We start from the raw sequence: 16,731 nt of genomic DNA, 5'->3' as shown, positions 1-16,731 counted from the left end.
GCACTGAATTGCAATTGTCGTCTACTCATCTGTCCTTCCTCTGCTAGACAGAGTTCCGTAAGGGCAGAGAGCTGCTATTTATCCACCTCTGTGTCCCCATCTCCCAACACCCACAGCACACTGTCAACTAACATGTGGTGAGTGAGTGGAGGTCTTAGGAAGAGGCTTCATTTCCTTCTCTGTTAAATGGTAGAAAGGGAGTTCTGACCCCACACACCTCCAGGTTTCAGGTTTCAGAAGAAAAGTGAGTCTTGTGATCCCTCCCCAGGACCCCCTCCATGCCAAGAGGGTGGAGAGTGGGAGGGCAGTGTGGATGCCGTCTGACTGGCCTGTGTCTGCTCTGGCTTCTGGTTCAGTTAGTGATGGGACCATATTGCCTTAGAGAGCTCTGACTCTCCCTGAGTTTTGCAGGGCTTTGAGTAGCCCCGCCTCCTCTCTCACTGTCCACCTCCTAGAACCAACAAGGTCAGAGAAGGGAGGTTCTCGGGAATCTCCTGGCCCTCTGTCCATGTGGCAGGGCGCTTGGCAGATTTATCTTTGGGAGGTGTGGGGTGAGCTTTGGGGGAGTGAGGAAGGGGCCTGGGGAGATTCTCTCCATTGCAGCGCACACATCCTCCTGCTGTGCCTGTGTTGCTGTACGAGGCTTCTCACACCATTGAGAGGCAGTGTGGTGGAGGGTCTGGGATCCAGAGTGGCTGTGTGACCTTGGGCAAGTCACCTAATTTCTCCGTGCCACAAGTGCCTCATCTGTAGAATAGGAATAATAATCCTAACCTCATGAGTAGCTGTGAGGGACACATGAGTTGATATTTGTAAAGCACAGAGTAAGCGCCATGTAGATGCTTGTTTGGACTATACTAGGGTTTCATGTTTTGAAATTCAATCATAGGATCCCAGAACACTTTTCATCCTTAATAAAGAGGCCCTTCAGTTGTCTGTGAGCGCAGGGGTGGAAATGGTCATGGAACTCCTTGGAGAATGGAAAAGATATAGTGAATTTCCTCAAGTATCCACAAGAGGGCACCCAATTTCCCGAAAGAGCCCACTTCGTTATGTAGAGCCTTACGGGACTTACTGCCTCCATGGGCCATATTGGATGAAGGTGCTGTCCAGGGATGATAAATGACTCATACAAAATCATCTCCAAACTCAGGCTGTGTGCACCCCAATACACACCACCTCTTACTCCTCAGAGACCCAGATATCCTCACCCTTCAGCACTGTCCCTGAACCTGCTACCCTGAGGTCTGGATGCTTGGAAAAGGAGTGTCAGGTGCTTCCATGCCTAGATTTGCTAGTTCCGTCATCCCCATCCCCACCGCACCCCCGGGAGTCAGATTCCTCCACTAACCTCACCCATCAGGCTCTCAAAATGGTTCTTACCCTCATGCCATCAGAGACCCCTCACCCACCACTCCCACTCCCCCAGCTACCCGAGCCTGACCAGAGTCTGGGCTGGGTCGTGTGAGTCCAGCTCTGGACCTCATCTCTGGTCTTCCAGAGATAGCCGGAAATGGAGGCGGAGTGAGGTGGTGAGACCGGAGACTCTCCTTGGCCTGGCCCTACTGAGATGCTGACGTTTGAAGTGGGGAGATTACACCCAGCGCCTGATTCAGCAGAGAACTCAAGGACCAACATGGGACACCACTGCTCTTGGGTCTCTCTAGAGAAGCTGGAGGGTAGAGAAGGTGGAGGGTAGGGAAGGGAAGTCCCACAGACTGTCCCTCTCCACCTTTCCCTTCCTCCCCACAATCCAGGCCCAGGCCACCTTCCTGCAGCCAGCTCTGTGGGGATGCCATGCTCTGGGACCCAGACAGGGCAGAATCACTCCCACCCCCCTCCCCGCTTCACAACAGAGGGAGTCAGGGGCAGAGGAAACAGCACTGGGCTCTATAGGAGACCTGGGTTCTATGCTTGGCACTGTCGACTGTTGTCACCTCCCTCAGTCTCAGTTTCCTCACCCTTAAGGTGGGGATAAGGATGCCACCCAGCTCGGGCAATGGGGCTGCTGACTGGCTCCTGGAGGAGATGGGATCCGAGCTTGAAGACTGGGAGGGATGGGGGTCCTGCCAACTGCCAAAAACAGCTCCTAAAATTACTTAACAGCTTAGTTGCAGCTGGAACACAGCAGATAGCGACCTGAGATCTCCCTCAAAAGACAGGGTCCCTCAACTCTGTGGGCCCCTCACCATCAGTGCCTGGGACAGAACACGGCATGCCTGTGTCTGTTAGCTGACTGATCTCCCTCCCCAGTTAAGGAGGCTCGGGCTGTGAGGGGCTCCGGATCCACCCACCTCAGACACAGGAGACACTCCAGGCTAAAAGGGGCCAGAAAGTCCTGGAAGGGCAGCAAATCCCTGGCTGACAAAGATGAGGGTTAAGGGGGCAGAAGTGGGCACCTGCCCCAGGCCTCACCTTCACCTTCACCTGTGGCACCGACACGGGGTGGCCGGGGTGGCAGGTGGCCCGGATGCGTGTGGACACCCAGCTTCGCAGGAAATCAGGGGGTAGAGCCGAGCCGCCCAGCCCGGCCGCTCGGGTGCAGCGGGCCCGGTGGCTGCGGGGTGGAGCCCGAGGACCGGAGACACCCGAGCGTCCTCGGTCGCCTCTGCGCTTCCCTGGGGGCTGCGGGGCTCGGGGCGCCGGGGAAGCGCGGGGTCCGCGGGGGCGGCCGGAGTCTCCGTGCCCTCCCTCCGCGCGCACCAACGCCGGTCCCCTCGCCCAACACGCGCACGGGGCGCTGCGGGACCCGGGACCGCGCCCCCGCCTGCGGCGCTCCCCCTGCAGAGAGGGCAGGCCCGGGAACCCAGTCCTGGCGACCTTCTACCCCTCAGAATTAGTGACCTAGGGGCTGAGGAGGCTTCAGGATGACAACGAAAAGGCACCTCAGGTCCTGTGAATTAAAGGTGTACATTTGTATACGATGGGGGACCAGCAGATCACACAAGACTTTCACCCCCTTTTGAAAATACAATAAACCATTTTAAGAAAAGTGCACATTTATTGTAAAACCACAACAACTGATCAAATAACATTAGGAAAGAAAGTAGAGTCGTGGAAGGTGAGTGCCTGTCCCTGCCTCCCACTGTCCCCAGGTCTGCTTCGTAGTCACATGATAAAAGCCTGGCGACTCCCTGTGAGGGTCTGGAGGAGAGGCCCTCAGACCCCTGAAGCTGGGGTGCTGGAGGGGAGACCCCAGAGCTGGCTGGTGCAGACTGAGTGGACGCTATCATCCCAGTGCCACTACTGTCTGAGATTCTGGGAAGATGGGGCCCCAAAGGGCCTGGGGAAGGACTGGCCTCTTTGGTGGGACCTGGAGCAAAGACTTGCAGGTCAAGCAAGCTGAGGGGTCTTCCCTGCTCAGATATGGTCACCCCTGAACCCAGCGGCTCTGTTGGGCTGAACTGCTCTCCTCACACCCTGTCCTAGGAGTCTGAGAGCCCAAAGGCTTCCTTCACCCTCCTCATGCAGGAAGAGGCTCCTACCTGCGCTAACCCTCAGAGCTGAGGAAATTCCGAGAACCGACTAGCAAACAGAGAAACCACAGGGCTTGGTATGTGTGGATAAAAAGAAAGCTTACAGGTCACTCAAGATGACTCAGTAGTTCGAGCGAGAGGTCATGTTAGCAGCGCCTGGGGGAAGGCTGCACCAGTGGGTCACCAGTGAAGGGAACCCCTAGGCTGGCCAAACCTGAACCATTCTCCAGGATCTGTGTCAAGGACTGGGGATGAGAGCAGATGCCCGCGGGTCAGCCAGGGCCACCCAGTCCTCTGTGCTTCAGGTGTCAGTTCAGGTGGTCCCCTTTCGGACAGGCAAGTCTGGGCTTCTGACATGCTTCGGATGTGGCTGTGTGTGTGTGTGTGTGTGTGTGTGTGTAAGGAATGCCCATCCTCACTCCCTCCCCCACTGTATTCAGGAGAGCAGCCTTCCACAGGCCTTTGAAAGGTTGAGAGCCTGGCCTAGCACAGTCTCAGCATTACTGCCCCCTGGGGCCTCATGCCCTGTGGCAGCTCTAATCTGCCCTTCAGGCCTGGAGTCCTTTAGGAATTGAGGATTCTTACCCACCATGTTCCAGGTGCCCTGGCCTGGGCCTGGCTCAGGGTAGAGGTTCAATAAGACTTCTGTCACTTGGAATCACAGCTGGGACAGCATGGTCTGTGGCCTCCGGGATGGCAGGGCCCTGTCCCCCAGGGCTTGTATTCTGGTGAGGAGGCAAGACAGATAACAATACAGAAAGATAAAGTAGTCCTGGGTGCAGGAAGAACACTGGCCCGGGAGTCAGGTGTCTTGATTTCTACTTTTGTCTTCCGTAAAATGGGGCAAGTGTTCACCATGTAGGCTGTTACAAGAATTAAAAACAGAAAGTCATGAAAAACAAAAAAAAAAGTCATGTACCTGAGCCCCTCCCCAGCATGTCCCTTCCCTTTCTGGAACGTTTTTCCATCTGTTACTAAAGGGACTGTTAGATGATGCCTATGATGGTGCTTGTAGAGATGTTTTTCACACTGCATGTTGACAGTGGTGGGTCCCATGAGATAGGCTCCCTCCTGCTCTTGAGATCTAAGGGCAGAGTTGACATCCCCCCTAGGACAGGGCCCCACTCAGTCAGGGCAGGCAATAGGTAAGTGACTGCACGTTTCAGCTCAGTCTGCTCTTAATTAAGTGCTCAGCTGTTCTATCTTATGTACCTGGAATTAGAATTTAATCAGGGACTTGAGGGGGTTCATCATTATCATAACAATTATGTTCTTTTTTCCCTAATTTGTTTGATTGTTATTGCTTACACAATGAATGTATATTTTTCTTACAATGATTTATTTTATTTAAAAAATCAAATAAATTTTGATTTTTGGTTGTGTGATCTGCTGTGTCCCTATCTATACAAATATATACCTTAGGGTATGTTTATCTTTCAATGCCTGTGGGAGAATCTTGAACGTTTACTACAAAAATGTGAACAACGTCACCTCTGGGGAGTTAGACAAAGAGTGAGGGTAGATCTTCAATGTTCTCTTTTGTACCCTTTAGGATTGCTTATACATTTTACAAGTACTTCTTTTAGAATTAAAATAACTTTGAGAAAAAGTATTCATAATATTTCACTCAATGATACTTAGTTCTTATCCTAAAAGAATATGCATATGTTGGTGCACATTCATGTGTAAGGATGTTTGCTGCATCATGATTTAGAGAATATTTAGCAACTAACAACCTAATCTTTCATCAGTAAAGAACAGGCTAAATAAGTTGTCATCTACTCTTCCAATAAAATATGATACGTCAAAAATCACACTTTTAGGGCTTCCCTGGTGGCACAGTGGTTGGGAGTCCGCCTGCCAATGCAGGGGACGCGGGTTCGAGCCCTGGTCCGGGAGGATCCCACATGCCACGGAGCAACTGGGCCCGTGAGCCACAACTACTGAGCCTGCGCATCTGGAGCTTGTGCTCCGCAGCAAGAGAGGACGCAACAGTGAGAGGCCCGCACACCGCAATGAAGAGTGGCCCCTGCTCGCCGCAACTAGAGAAAGCCCTCGCACAGAAACGAAGACCCAACATAGCCATAAATAAATAAATAAATAAATATTTAAAAATCACACTTTTATAAATTACTTGATGATATGGGATAATGCTCTTGATATAAAGTTAAATTTTAAAAGCAGGATACATATGTCAATACAGTTTGGTTATATAAATGATTGCCTCTGGTGATAAGATTAGCAATTTATAATTTTCTTAATTTTATTATTAATTTTCAATTTTTCTCAAATAGATTCGCATCATTTTATCTGCAAGAAAAAACAAACAAACAGTGATTTAATTAAATGAATGGAAAGAGCATTTAAGCCTGGAAAGGGTCCATGGACCCTCCAACCTCTCCATCAAACGATGTCTGAGTTGGCTTGTTCCGCCCCACTCCACACACACCTTTTCCTTCAAACTCCCCTTCTCTTAATCCAACCATCTCTTGACCCTCAGTCCTTTAATTCACAGGACAGGAGGTGCCTTTTCGTTGCCATCCTGCAGCCTCCCCAGCCCCTAGGTCACTAATTCTGAGGGGTAGAAGGTCGCCAGGACTGGGCTCCCGGGCCTGCCCTCTCTGCAGGGGGAGCGCCGCAGGCGGGGGCGCGGTCCCGGGTCCCGCAGCGCCCGGTGCGCGTGTTGGGCGAGGGGACCGGCGTTGGTGCGCGCGGAGGGAGGGCACGGAGACTCCGGCCGCCCCCGCGGACCCCGCGCCTCCCCGGCACCCCGAGCCCCGCAGCCCCCAGGGAAGCGCAGAGGCGACCGAGGACGCGGCGCGCCGCTCCCTCCCGTCCGGCCCGGGCCCCGCGCTCGGGCGTCTCCGGTCCTCTGGCTCCGCGCCGCGGTCACCGGGCCAGCTGCATCCGAGCGGCCGGGCTGGGCGGCGCGGCTCGGCTCTACCCCCGGGTCTCCTGCGAAGCTGGGTGTCCACACGCACCCGGGCCACCTGCCACCCCGGCCACCCCGTGTCGGTGCCACAGGTGAAGGTGAAGGTGAAGGTGAGGCCTGGGGCAGGTGCCCACTTCTGCCCCCTTAACCCTCATCTTTGTCAGCCAGGGATTTGCTGCCCTTCCAGGACTTTCTGGCCCCTTTTAGCCTGGAGTGTCTCCTGTGTCTGAGGTGGGTGGATCCGGAGCCCCTCACAGCCCGAGGCTCCTTAATTGGAGAAGGGGATCAGATATAGGTTATTAGACATACAGATGATATTGTATTTTGTCAGTAGAGTACACTTGGTGGAGCCAGCATTTGGGACACCTGCCTGACCACCAGAGGGAATTGGACCTGGAGCCCAACGTGTGGTGGACAGCACAGCCAAAGACAGCCCAGGCTGATGAGATCTCTAGTCTGGTGTTGCCCAAAGCTGCACTTACCACTTGCTTGGCCCCCAGAGTTCATAGTGTATTCAGTACCACCATCCTCTTTAACATGTCTGTCAGCTCTGGGTGGAGAGGGGGAGGAGGCGCCAGATATCCAGGACTGAGCAACAGGTTATCCCAGGACTACCTAGTGCCCTGACTCTGCGGAGGAACATGGTTACCTGAATTATGGCAAATTCGTGCAGTGGATTTGCATTGCCATGGTAGATAGAGCACACCTCTACACCCCATTTCACACCAAGTCCCACAAAAGGACAGAAAAGATGGGAGGGGGAAATAGTGTGAGCAAACTGGAAATGCTGAAGAATTTCTTCAGTAGAGAGATCAGTCCAGATCAGCCTTCCTAAGGAAGAAAATCACACATGCGTTAGGTGGAGGACGGCCCTGGAACCAGAATCGAAGTGGTTAGATGCTGCCTCTGGAGCAGTGGGCAGCGCCTAACCTCCCTTTAGTCACTCTAGCTGGGCAGCAGGCATGAGTGATGCTTGCAGAGATGGTAAAAACAAGTGTGGGCCCTGTGACTGGAAAGGCAGGATCAAGACGTCCTCACACCCAGAAGACAAACACCCAGCTCATCCCTCCTGGTGGCACACTGTGTCTAACATCCTAAGAGTTAATTGAGAAAAATGAGACGTGTGAAGAGGTACAATTAGGATCTCCAGAGGGATGGCTGGCAGTCTGTCACATGCACAGTCCCCAGAGAACCACGCCTCCTGCTGTGCGTGTCCTTGATAGTCCCCACTCACGTTGGCTCTGGGCTGGCCTGGGACCTGCTTTAATCAGTGTACTATGGCAGAAGTGTGCCAGCTCTGGGTTTAAACCTTAAGAAGTCCTGGCATGTTCCCCGTTTGTGCTCTTGGCAGCCCTGAGCCACCGTTTAAGAAGTCCAGCTACCCTGCTGGAGAGATGAAGTCAAGAGACTGAACAAAAGGCAGTTAGACTGCATAGAGAAAGAGAGGCCTGGCCATCCCGACTGAATGCAGCTGTATGGACCACCTGCAAGACCAATAGAAGAATCGCCTGTCGAGCCCTGCCAAGAGGACAGAATCATGAGCAAACAGCTGTTTCAAGACACTTAGTTCTGGGGTAGTTTGTTGTACTACAGTGAATGACTGAAAACAGGAGGCAAGATAACATACACACACACACAGCCAGAAGCTCTGGAAATTAAATGTTTGATTGTCAGGGGGAAAAAACTTCAGAAAATGGTTGAATAACAGTATGGATACAGCTGATTAGTTAACTGGAATACCGAGCTGAAGAATCTCCCACAATACAGTGCAAAGAATGAAAGTGATGGAAAGTGTGAGTGAAAAGCTTAAGTTATATGTAGAGTTTCCACATCCATCTAATAGAAGTTCTCTAAGAAGAGAATAGAGAGAAGGGTGTGGGGGGAGCAATAAAGAAATATGATAGCATTTCTTATGCATCTTCAGTTTGAGAGAGCCCACTGAGTGTAGTGCAGGAAGAATTAAAATGATCAACCCACATATATGTTGTGTTGACATTTCAGAGTCCAGTGATATTGAGAATACTCTAAAACCAAGAGAGTGGGGAAAGCTAAACAGATACCCAGCATACTGGACTAGGTGATGGAGAACGGACCAGGGATTGGCAAGGGTTGGCAGGAGTGAAAGGAGAGTTGGCCTCAGAGGGGCAGCACGGGGATTTTTTGAAATGATGAAGCTTACACTGCTGTGGTGATTAATGACTATGCATCTGTTAAAACATATACCTGTGTAGTTTGCACGTGCAAAAACACCTGGAGGATGCAGCTGACATAGGACTCAACGATTGTACTCCTGGGCATTTATCGCAGAGAAGTGAAAATACGTGTTCACACAAACATGTGGATGTTCATAGCAACTTTGTTTATAACACAAATAACTGGAGTATAAGCCAAATACTGGAATCGGCTCAGAGGTCCTTCAACAGATGAATGGTTAAACCAATTGTGGTACATACATACCATAGAAAAATACTCAGCAATATAAATGAATGAACTATTGCCACAGACAACGACTTGGATGAATCTCCAGGGAATTATGCTGAGCAAAAGAGAGCATTTCTCAAAAGGTTGTATACTGTATTGTGACACTTACATAACATTTTAAAAACTGACAAAAATTTGGAAATGGCAGTCAGATTGGTGGTTGCCAGGGGTTAGGAATGGTGGGGAGAACGTATGGAAGGGAAGGAGGTGTGATTATAGAAGGGCAACAGGAGAGGATTGTTGCGATTTTGGAACTGTTCAGCATCTTGACTGTATTGGTGGATACACAATCCTACCTAGGTGATAAAATGGTATAGAACTAAACATACACACACACAAATGAGAACAAGTAAAACTAAGGAATTCTGAATAAATTGTATGGATGGTATCAATATTAATATCTTGGTTGAAATATTACATTATAGTTTTGCAAAATGTTACCAATGGGGGAAACTGGACAAAATGTCTGTGATATCTCTATTATTTCTTCTAACTGTAAAGTGAACCTACAATTATCTCAACAAAAATTTCAAAACAAAACCCCACCTGAACACATTTACCACAAAGTGACAAGACTGATGACCTTGGAAAGTGGAGTTTGGGAGGTGGGGATAGGAGGAGGAGTCACTTTTACCTTTTATTTTACATGCTTGTACTTTTAAAATTTATTCTGCATTAAGAATGCATCACTCCTGTAACAAAAGGAAGCAAATCTTTGTCTAAACCTCTTTAAGAACAGATATATAAACATAAATACTTTAATTTTATTTTTATATTAACAACATATTTGCAGTTTATTTTAGTGTATGGTGTTTGGTAAAAATCTGACTTTATTTTTTTTTATTTTTTTATTTTTTGCGGTATGCGGGCCTCTCACTGCTGTGGCCTCTCCCGTTGCGGAGCACAGGCTCCGGACGCGCAGGCTCAGCGGCCATGGCTCACGGGCCCAGCCGCTCCACGGCATGTGGGATCTTCCCGGACCGGGGCACGAACCCGTGTCCCCTGCATCGGCAGGCGGACTCTCAACCACTGCGCCACCAGGGAAGCCCCTGACTTTATTTTTGACCAAATGGTTTATCAACTGTCATAGTACTATTTGTCAAACTCTTTTTTTCTTTCTTTCCCATTGATTTATGATGCTGCCTTTGGCACAGGCTAAATTCTTACATGTGCTCCAGTCTCCTCTGCTCTGTGTTATTTTTCATAATCCGTTTGATGATTCGTAAGTAACACATTTAACCTAATTAATTTAGAAAGTATTTTAATAGCTGATGAAAATTACTTAATTTTAACATCTATTTTTCAATTTTTTTTTCTTAAATGGTCTCATGTTTATTCTTTCAGGAATCTAGAGAACCAGTAGCATTTAGAATCACATTGTTGGACTTCCCTGATGGCGCAGTGGTTAAGAATCCAACTGCCAATGCAGTGGACACGGGTTTGAGCCCTGGTCCGGGAAGTTGTGGCACGTGGAGCAACTAAGCCCGTGCGCCATAACTATTGAGCCTGCGCTCTAGACCCCGTGAGCCACAACTACTGAAGCCCAGGCACGTAGAGCCCGTGCTCTGCAACAAGAGAAGCCACCGCAATGAGAAGCCCGCTCAGCGCAACAAAGAGTAACCCCTGTTCTCTGCAACTAGAGAAAAGCCCACGTGCAGCAATGAAGAGCCAATGCAGCCAAAAATAAACTGATTATTTTTTTAAAAAAAGAATCCCATTGTCAAGGAGCAAAGAAAAGGCCACTCTTAATTGTTTTATTACGGAAGTAATTTATACTCATAATTCAAACAATGCAGAACACATAAAGACCATGATAAAAATTTCTCTCTCTCCCCACCCTATTCCATCCCTCTGACACAACTACTGTTTAGATGTTAGTGTGTATCCCTACACACCATTCTTTTTATTTATTTATTTATGACTGCTTTGGGTCTTCATTGCTGCTCGTGGGCTTTCTCTAGTTGCGGCGAGTGGGGGCTACTCTTCTTTGCAGTGTGCAGGCTTCTCATTGCGGTGGCTTCTCTTGTTGTGGAGCACAGTCTCTAGGCACGCAGGCTTCAGTCGTTGTGGCACATGGGCTCAGTAGTTGTAGCTAATGGGCTTAGTTGCTCCGTGGCATGGGGATCAGGGAAGTCCCACCCCATTCTTTATGCTTATATAAATATGTACACACACACATTGATTATTTTTTTCTTTTCATTGAAAAAAGAACATTGGATGGTATTATTCACATTACTCTGAAATTTGCTTTTCTTATTCAAGAGTAAGTAATAGAAATCCTTCCTGGTCAATAAATATACACCCTACTAATTTTTTAATTTTATAATTTAGCTTTCTTTCTATCTTTTTATCATACAGTAGTTTAAGAACTAAATTGTTCTGGAAGCCTTGTTATGAAAAGGTTTAGCGTCTCACATCTCCCATTCTTCGTTCCTTGGAGGCAACTCCCTTCAACTCTTTTAGCTCAAAATGTTTATATAGCTACTTAGTTGTTTTTCAATTTTGACACATTATCTATTTACTTCCCAGGATGGAAAATAAGGATTATCTTCCTCATCTCCAACCCCTGTCTCATATATGCTCACTTCCCCACATATTCTCAGCATAATTATATCATAAATATGGCTGAAACCTGATTGGCTAGATCCATGTTCACATCACTGGGACCATGTAAAACTCTATTCATAACTGAAACTTACAGAGCACTATAAGTTCTTTTCCTTTTCTGAACAACTTTTCCCCCTCCAAACTTAGTAATTGTTTGCCTATTTTTCTATGAATATATCACTACTCCAACCCCAAACCTTTTACCAATTGTCCAAATCGCTTCTCAATATTTTCAGTCACATCAAGTATTTGATCCTTTCATCTTATGGAAGAATCTTTCCCAAGCAGAATCTTCCCTCCTGCCCCAGTCTGGGCTGACCACTCTCCATCGTCATCCTTTTGCTTCTCTCTTGGGTTGCATTCCTGATGCCTGTGTTCCAAGTCTTTTCTTTCTTGGTTTCCATCCTCATTTTGGTAGAGTATATCCTTTAGTAGCTTCCTGAGAAGGGGTACATGGCACATATTTTCAGAATTTGTACATCTTGAATTTCTTGTTTCAATTCACATTAAATTGGTAGTTTTTGTGGGTTCAAAATTCTAAGAATTAACTTTCCCTCAGAGAAGTAGTGGTTCATTGTCTTCTAACTTCCAGTGTTACTCTTGGGGTTCAAAGCCTTTCTGGTTATTTTTCATATGATACTTTTTTTTCTTTCTCAGGAAACTTGTAGGATCTTTTCTGAGTCCCTGGTATTTGGAAGTTTTGAGATAGTGTGCTTTGAAGTGAATCTATTTTAGATTTGTCAGTTTTTTCTTCTATGAAGAAATCTCTTCTGGGAATTCCCTGGCAGTCCAGTGGTTAGGACTCTGCTTTCACTCCCATGGACCCGGGTTCGATTCCCACCCCCCAGAAAAGAAACCTCTTCTGAAAGCTTCTGCTCACAACCCACACTTAGGTGATGGGCTATCACCTGGGAAAGCCTTGTCACCAGGCTCTCAGAGAGCAAGTGACCCTTTTGTCTGTTTATGTTTGAGAATGGGACACTAAGCACTTATTGGAGGAGCTGAGTTAATGGAGTAGCTGAGCTTTATCTACAGAAGGCTCATGCAGTGATCTGTCTGGATCTTTTTAGGGGACCCCTTTTGCATCTTTCCTCATGAGCTGGTAGGATTCTTTGAGGCCGCTTGGACCCCTTGCCTATGGAGTTTAAACCTCGTGGCCAGTGTCTGGGTGCTGAATGGAAGGAGAGGTTCGGGAAGGGAGTCTCAAAATTTAACATGTAAACATCACTTATCCTCCTGTTTTCTTTTTTTTTTTTTAATTTTATTTATTTATTTTTGGCTGCGTTGGGTCTTCATTGCTGCGCGCGGGCTTTCTCTAGTTGTGGCGAGCGGGGGCTGCTCTTCGTTGCGGTGCAAGGGCTTCTCATCGCGGTGGCTTCTCTAGTTGCAGAGCACTGGCTCTAGGCGCGCGGGCTTCAGGAGTTGTGGCTCGCGGGCTCTAGAGCGCAGGCTCAGTAGCTGTGGCGCACGGTCTTAGTTGCTCCACGGCATGTGGGATCTTCCCGGACCAGGGCTCGAACCCGCGTCCCCTGCATTGACAGGCGGATTCTTAGCCACTGCGCCACCAGGGAAGCCCTATCCTCCTGTTTTCTGAATAGTAGTCCCACCCTCAGCTACATCTGGCACCTCACAGCACAGAGACTATTTTAATCTCTCCACATAATAAACCTCCATTCTTCTTTGGGGAATTGGAAGGGGAAGTTGTTCATCTGTGTTGAGTATGGAGAAAATTAGAGGACGTACATGTTTCTTAAACAGGCTTTTAAACAATCCTCCTTTTTCTTTTTCCAAACTTACCTTCTCCCCCACTTCCAGAAGTACCTGGTAACTTCTATACCAAGAGCCTTTAGGGAATTACATAGAAATCAGGGTCGTTACTGGGTTTTTCCCACTGCTAGCTGCATGGTATTATCACTGACCATTTGTTTCCAGTTTCCAAAATTTTGTGGATACTGTCTCCTACCTCAATTGCTATGTTTTTCTTTTAATGTCTATAAATATCTTTTTAAAAAACCCATGAATGTGATAAGCAGACTCCACTAAAGAAATGAAGAGTGGTAAAAATGGTAAAAATTAAAGTAACAATAAGGTTATTTTTTCTTATTTTTAATCACTCTAAAAGAGAATTTACTTAAAAAAAAAAATAGCTCAAAATAGATCACAGACCTCAATGTAAAACTATAAAACTTCTAGAAAATAGAGAAGAAAATATTTTTTACATTAGGTTAGGCAAAAATCTGCTAAATACTATACCAAAAACAGAGAAAAATTGATAAAATTGGACTTCATCAAAATTAAGAACTTATGCTCTTCAAATGATACTGTTAAGACAATAAAAAGACAAGCCACAGGCTGGGAGAAAATATTTGCAAAATACTTATCTGATTAAGGACTTGGACATAGAATATATAAAGAATTCTAAAAATACAATAACAGGAAAACAATTCAATGATAAAGGGGCAAAAGATTCAAACAGATGCTTCAGCAAAGGAGATATATTAATGACAAGCACATGAAAAGATGCTAAGATCATTACTCTTTAGAGAAATGCAAATTAAAACCACAATGAGATAACTCTACACATCTATTAAAATAGCTCAAAACAGGGAATTCCCTGGCGGTCCAGTGGTTAGGACTTGGCGCTTTCACTGCTGTGGCCCTAGATGGGGAACTAAGATCCCGCAAACCGTGTGGCAGCCAAACATAAATAAGATAAAATAAAATAGCTCAAAACAACAACAAAAAAACAAATTTAAAAATCCCTAATAATACAAGTGGTGTTGAGAATGTGGAGCCAATAAAGATTTCATCCATTCCCAGCGGGAATGCAAAATGGTACAGCCACTTTGGGAAACAGTTTGCAGTCTCTCATAAAGTTAAAGATACGCTTAACAATTTTTTATAAAGTTAAACATACACTGAACATAAGACTCAGTGATTCCACCCCTCTATATCTATCCAAGTGAAAAGAACACTTAAGTTCACACAAAAATCTGTACATGGATGTTTATAGTGGCTTTATTCATAATTGCCAAGAACTGGAAATAGTACAAATGTCCTTCAACTGGTGAATGAATAAACTATGATACATCCATACGATGGAAAACGAGTCAGCAATACAAAGAAATAAACTGTTGATACACCCAACTATGTGAATCTCAAATGTCTTATGGTAAGTGAAAGAAGCTGGATTCAAAATGCTATATATTCTATTATGCCGTTTATATGACATGTGGAATAGGCAAAACTACAGGGACAGAAAACAGATCAGTGGTTGTAGGGGGTGGGGTGTGGGAAGGAGTTGACAACACGAAGGCACAAGAGAAATTTGGGGGGATATGCATTTGTTAAAATGCATAGAAAAATTAAAATGCATAGAAAATTTTAAAAATGGAACTTTAAAAAGGGTGACTTTTACTGTATGATTACACTGAAATTAAATATCGCTAAAATGATGTTATTTGATTTTATTAGTTACCTAGTTTATACATTTACTGGGTGATCTGGCAGAGAGAAAAATTATGTATATGTGTCCAATCTGTAGTCTTTACCCAAAAACCATTTCATATGCATCTGAAAAGTAGCTTTTTAATTTCTATTTTGTTGGGTTTTAATTCATTTGTTCCCATGTGGGATGGTAAGGTTTTTGCTATCAAAACCAATGCTGCAATAAATATCTGCTCCTTGTTTGTGCTTTTATTATATGGAATACGACTTTAAGATTAGGATGTCAAAATCAAAGGGCACTTCTCTCTATGAGTGCGTGAAAGCAGGGAGTAAAGCTTTTAAGCCTGAGGGACCTGGGGCAGAGAATCTGCTCCCCGACACAGCAGAGTTCTGCATGTCACCACCAGCCCCACTCACCTTGGAAGAAATCAAGCTTCTTTCCCATTGCTTGCCAGCCCTACCCTACACTGGCTCAGAAGTTTTAGTAACAACCAACAATTAGTGCATTGCTGCAACTAAACTGATGGTCATAAAGTTTTAATAACACCTGTAAGTACTTTAGTGGTATTATAAAAATACATTATAAAAATGTACACTAATATGACCACAGCGAGGAAAAATGAATGCATTACATGGAAGGAAATGATCTAAAAAGCAGAATTTATCATTGCCTTTGGAGGTAGGAACATGAGTGATTATTTTCTCCTCTCTGTATGTTTGCATTTTTCTATATGTTAAGAGGTTGGCGTTATTTTTAAAATCATGGAATAAATGAAAGGTTGATGAACAACTTTACAGTGGAGGCTTCAAGTTGTTACCTACTGATCAATATTGGCATCACTAAGAATGGGACACCCTGACATTATGTGCTTTCTGGGGACATGTGACGTGAAGGACTTAGCATCACCTCTGAAATGTTCTTATCCAAGAGAAAAGTTAAACCTGAATCGAATCAAGCCCTTAGAACTAACTTCGTGTTCACAGGAAATGCAGAGGATAAAGGAACAAGTTAAATGCCATCCCAAATACGCAGAGAAATCTGGAATATGGGATATTCTACAAGGAAACTGGCCTGGTTTCTTCAACAACATCGTAGTAGAAGAAGGGTGAGAAGAGGGTGGACACTCTAGATGAAAAGAGATTTAAGGGACTTCCCTGGTGGCACAGTGGTTAAGAATCCATTTGCCAGTGCAGGGGACACTAGAGAAAGCCTGTGCACAGCACCGAAGACCCAGTGCAGCCAAAAATAAATTAATTAATTAACTTTAAAAAAATAAGAGATTTAAGAGACATCATGAAGCTCAGTGTGTGGACCTTGACTGAATCCAGATTCAAACCAGCTATAAAAAAACATTCTTGGAACACTTGGAAAATTTGAAAATGGACTAGATGTTACATGACACCAAAAAAATGATTATTTTTTAAAGACATGATAATGGATGGAGTTTTGAAGAAAATATCCATATATCAGAGATGTATACTGAAGTTTATAGGATTGAAAATTATGTGAGGTCCAGAGTTTAAAACAATAATAACAGAAAGAATAGATTAGGCAAGTGTGGGAAAAGTTTGATAATTGCTAATCCTGGAGGATGAGAATATGGGGGTCATTGTGTTTTGTAATGCTTTCATAATAGAAAGTTAAAATGTATATAATAGGTGGTTCTGTTGTGAAGATCACGAATAGTGAATGGGTATCTTGGGATAACATTTCCAGGGACACCATCATACGTGATGCAAAAATTGCTTATCCTCAAGTAGCTTGGATGGAAGTGCTCAAACAGTCCC

The sequence above is a fragment of the Tursiops truncatus genome, chromosome 20, assembly GCF_011762595.2.
Source record: "Tursiops truncatus isolate mTurTru1 chromosome 20, mTurTru1.mat.Y, whole genome shotgun sequence".
Taxonomy (NCBI): Eukaryota; Metazoa; Chordata; class Mammalia; order Artiodactyla; family Delphinidae; genus Tursiops; species Tursiops truncatus.
The sequence above is the reverse complement of the archived record's forward strand: the minus strand, read 5'-3'. Positions refer to the sequence as shown.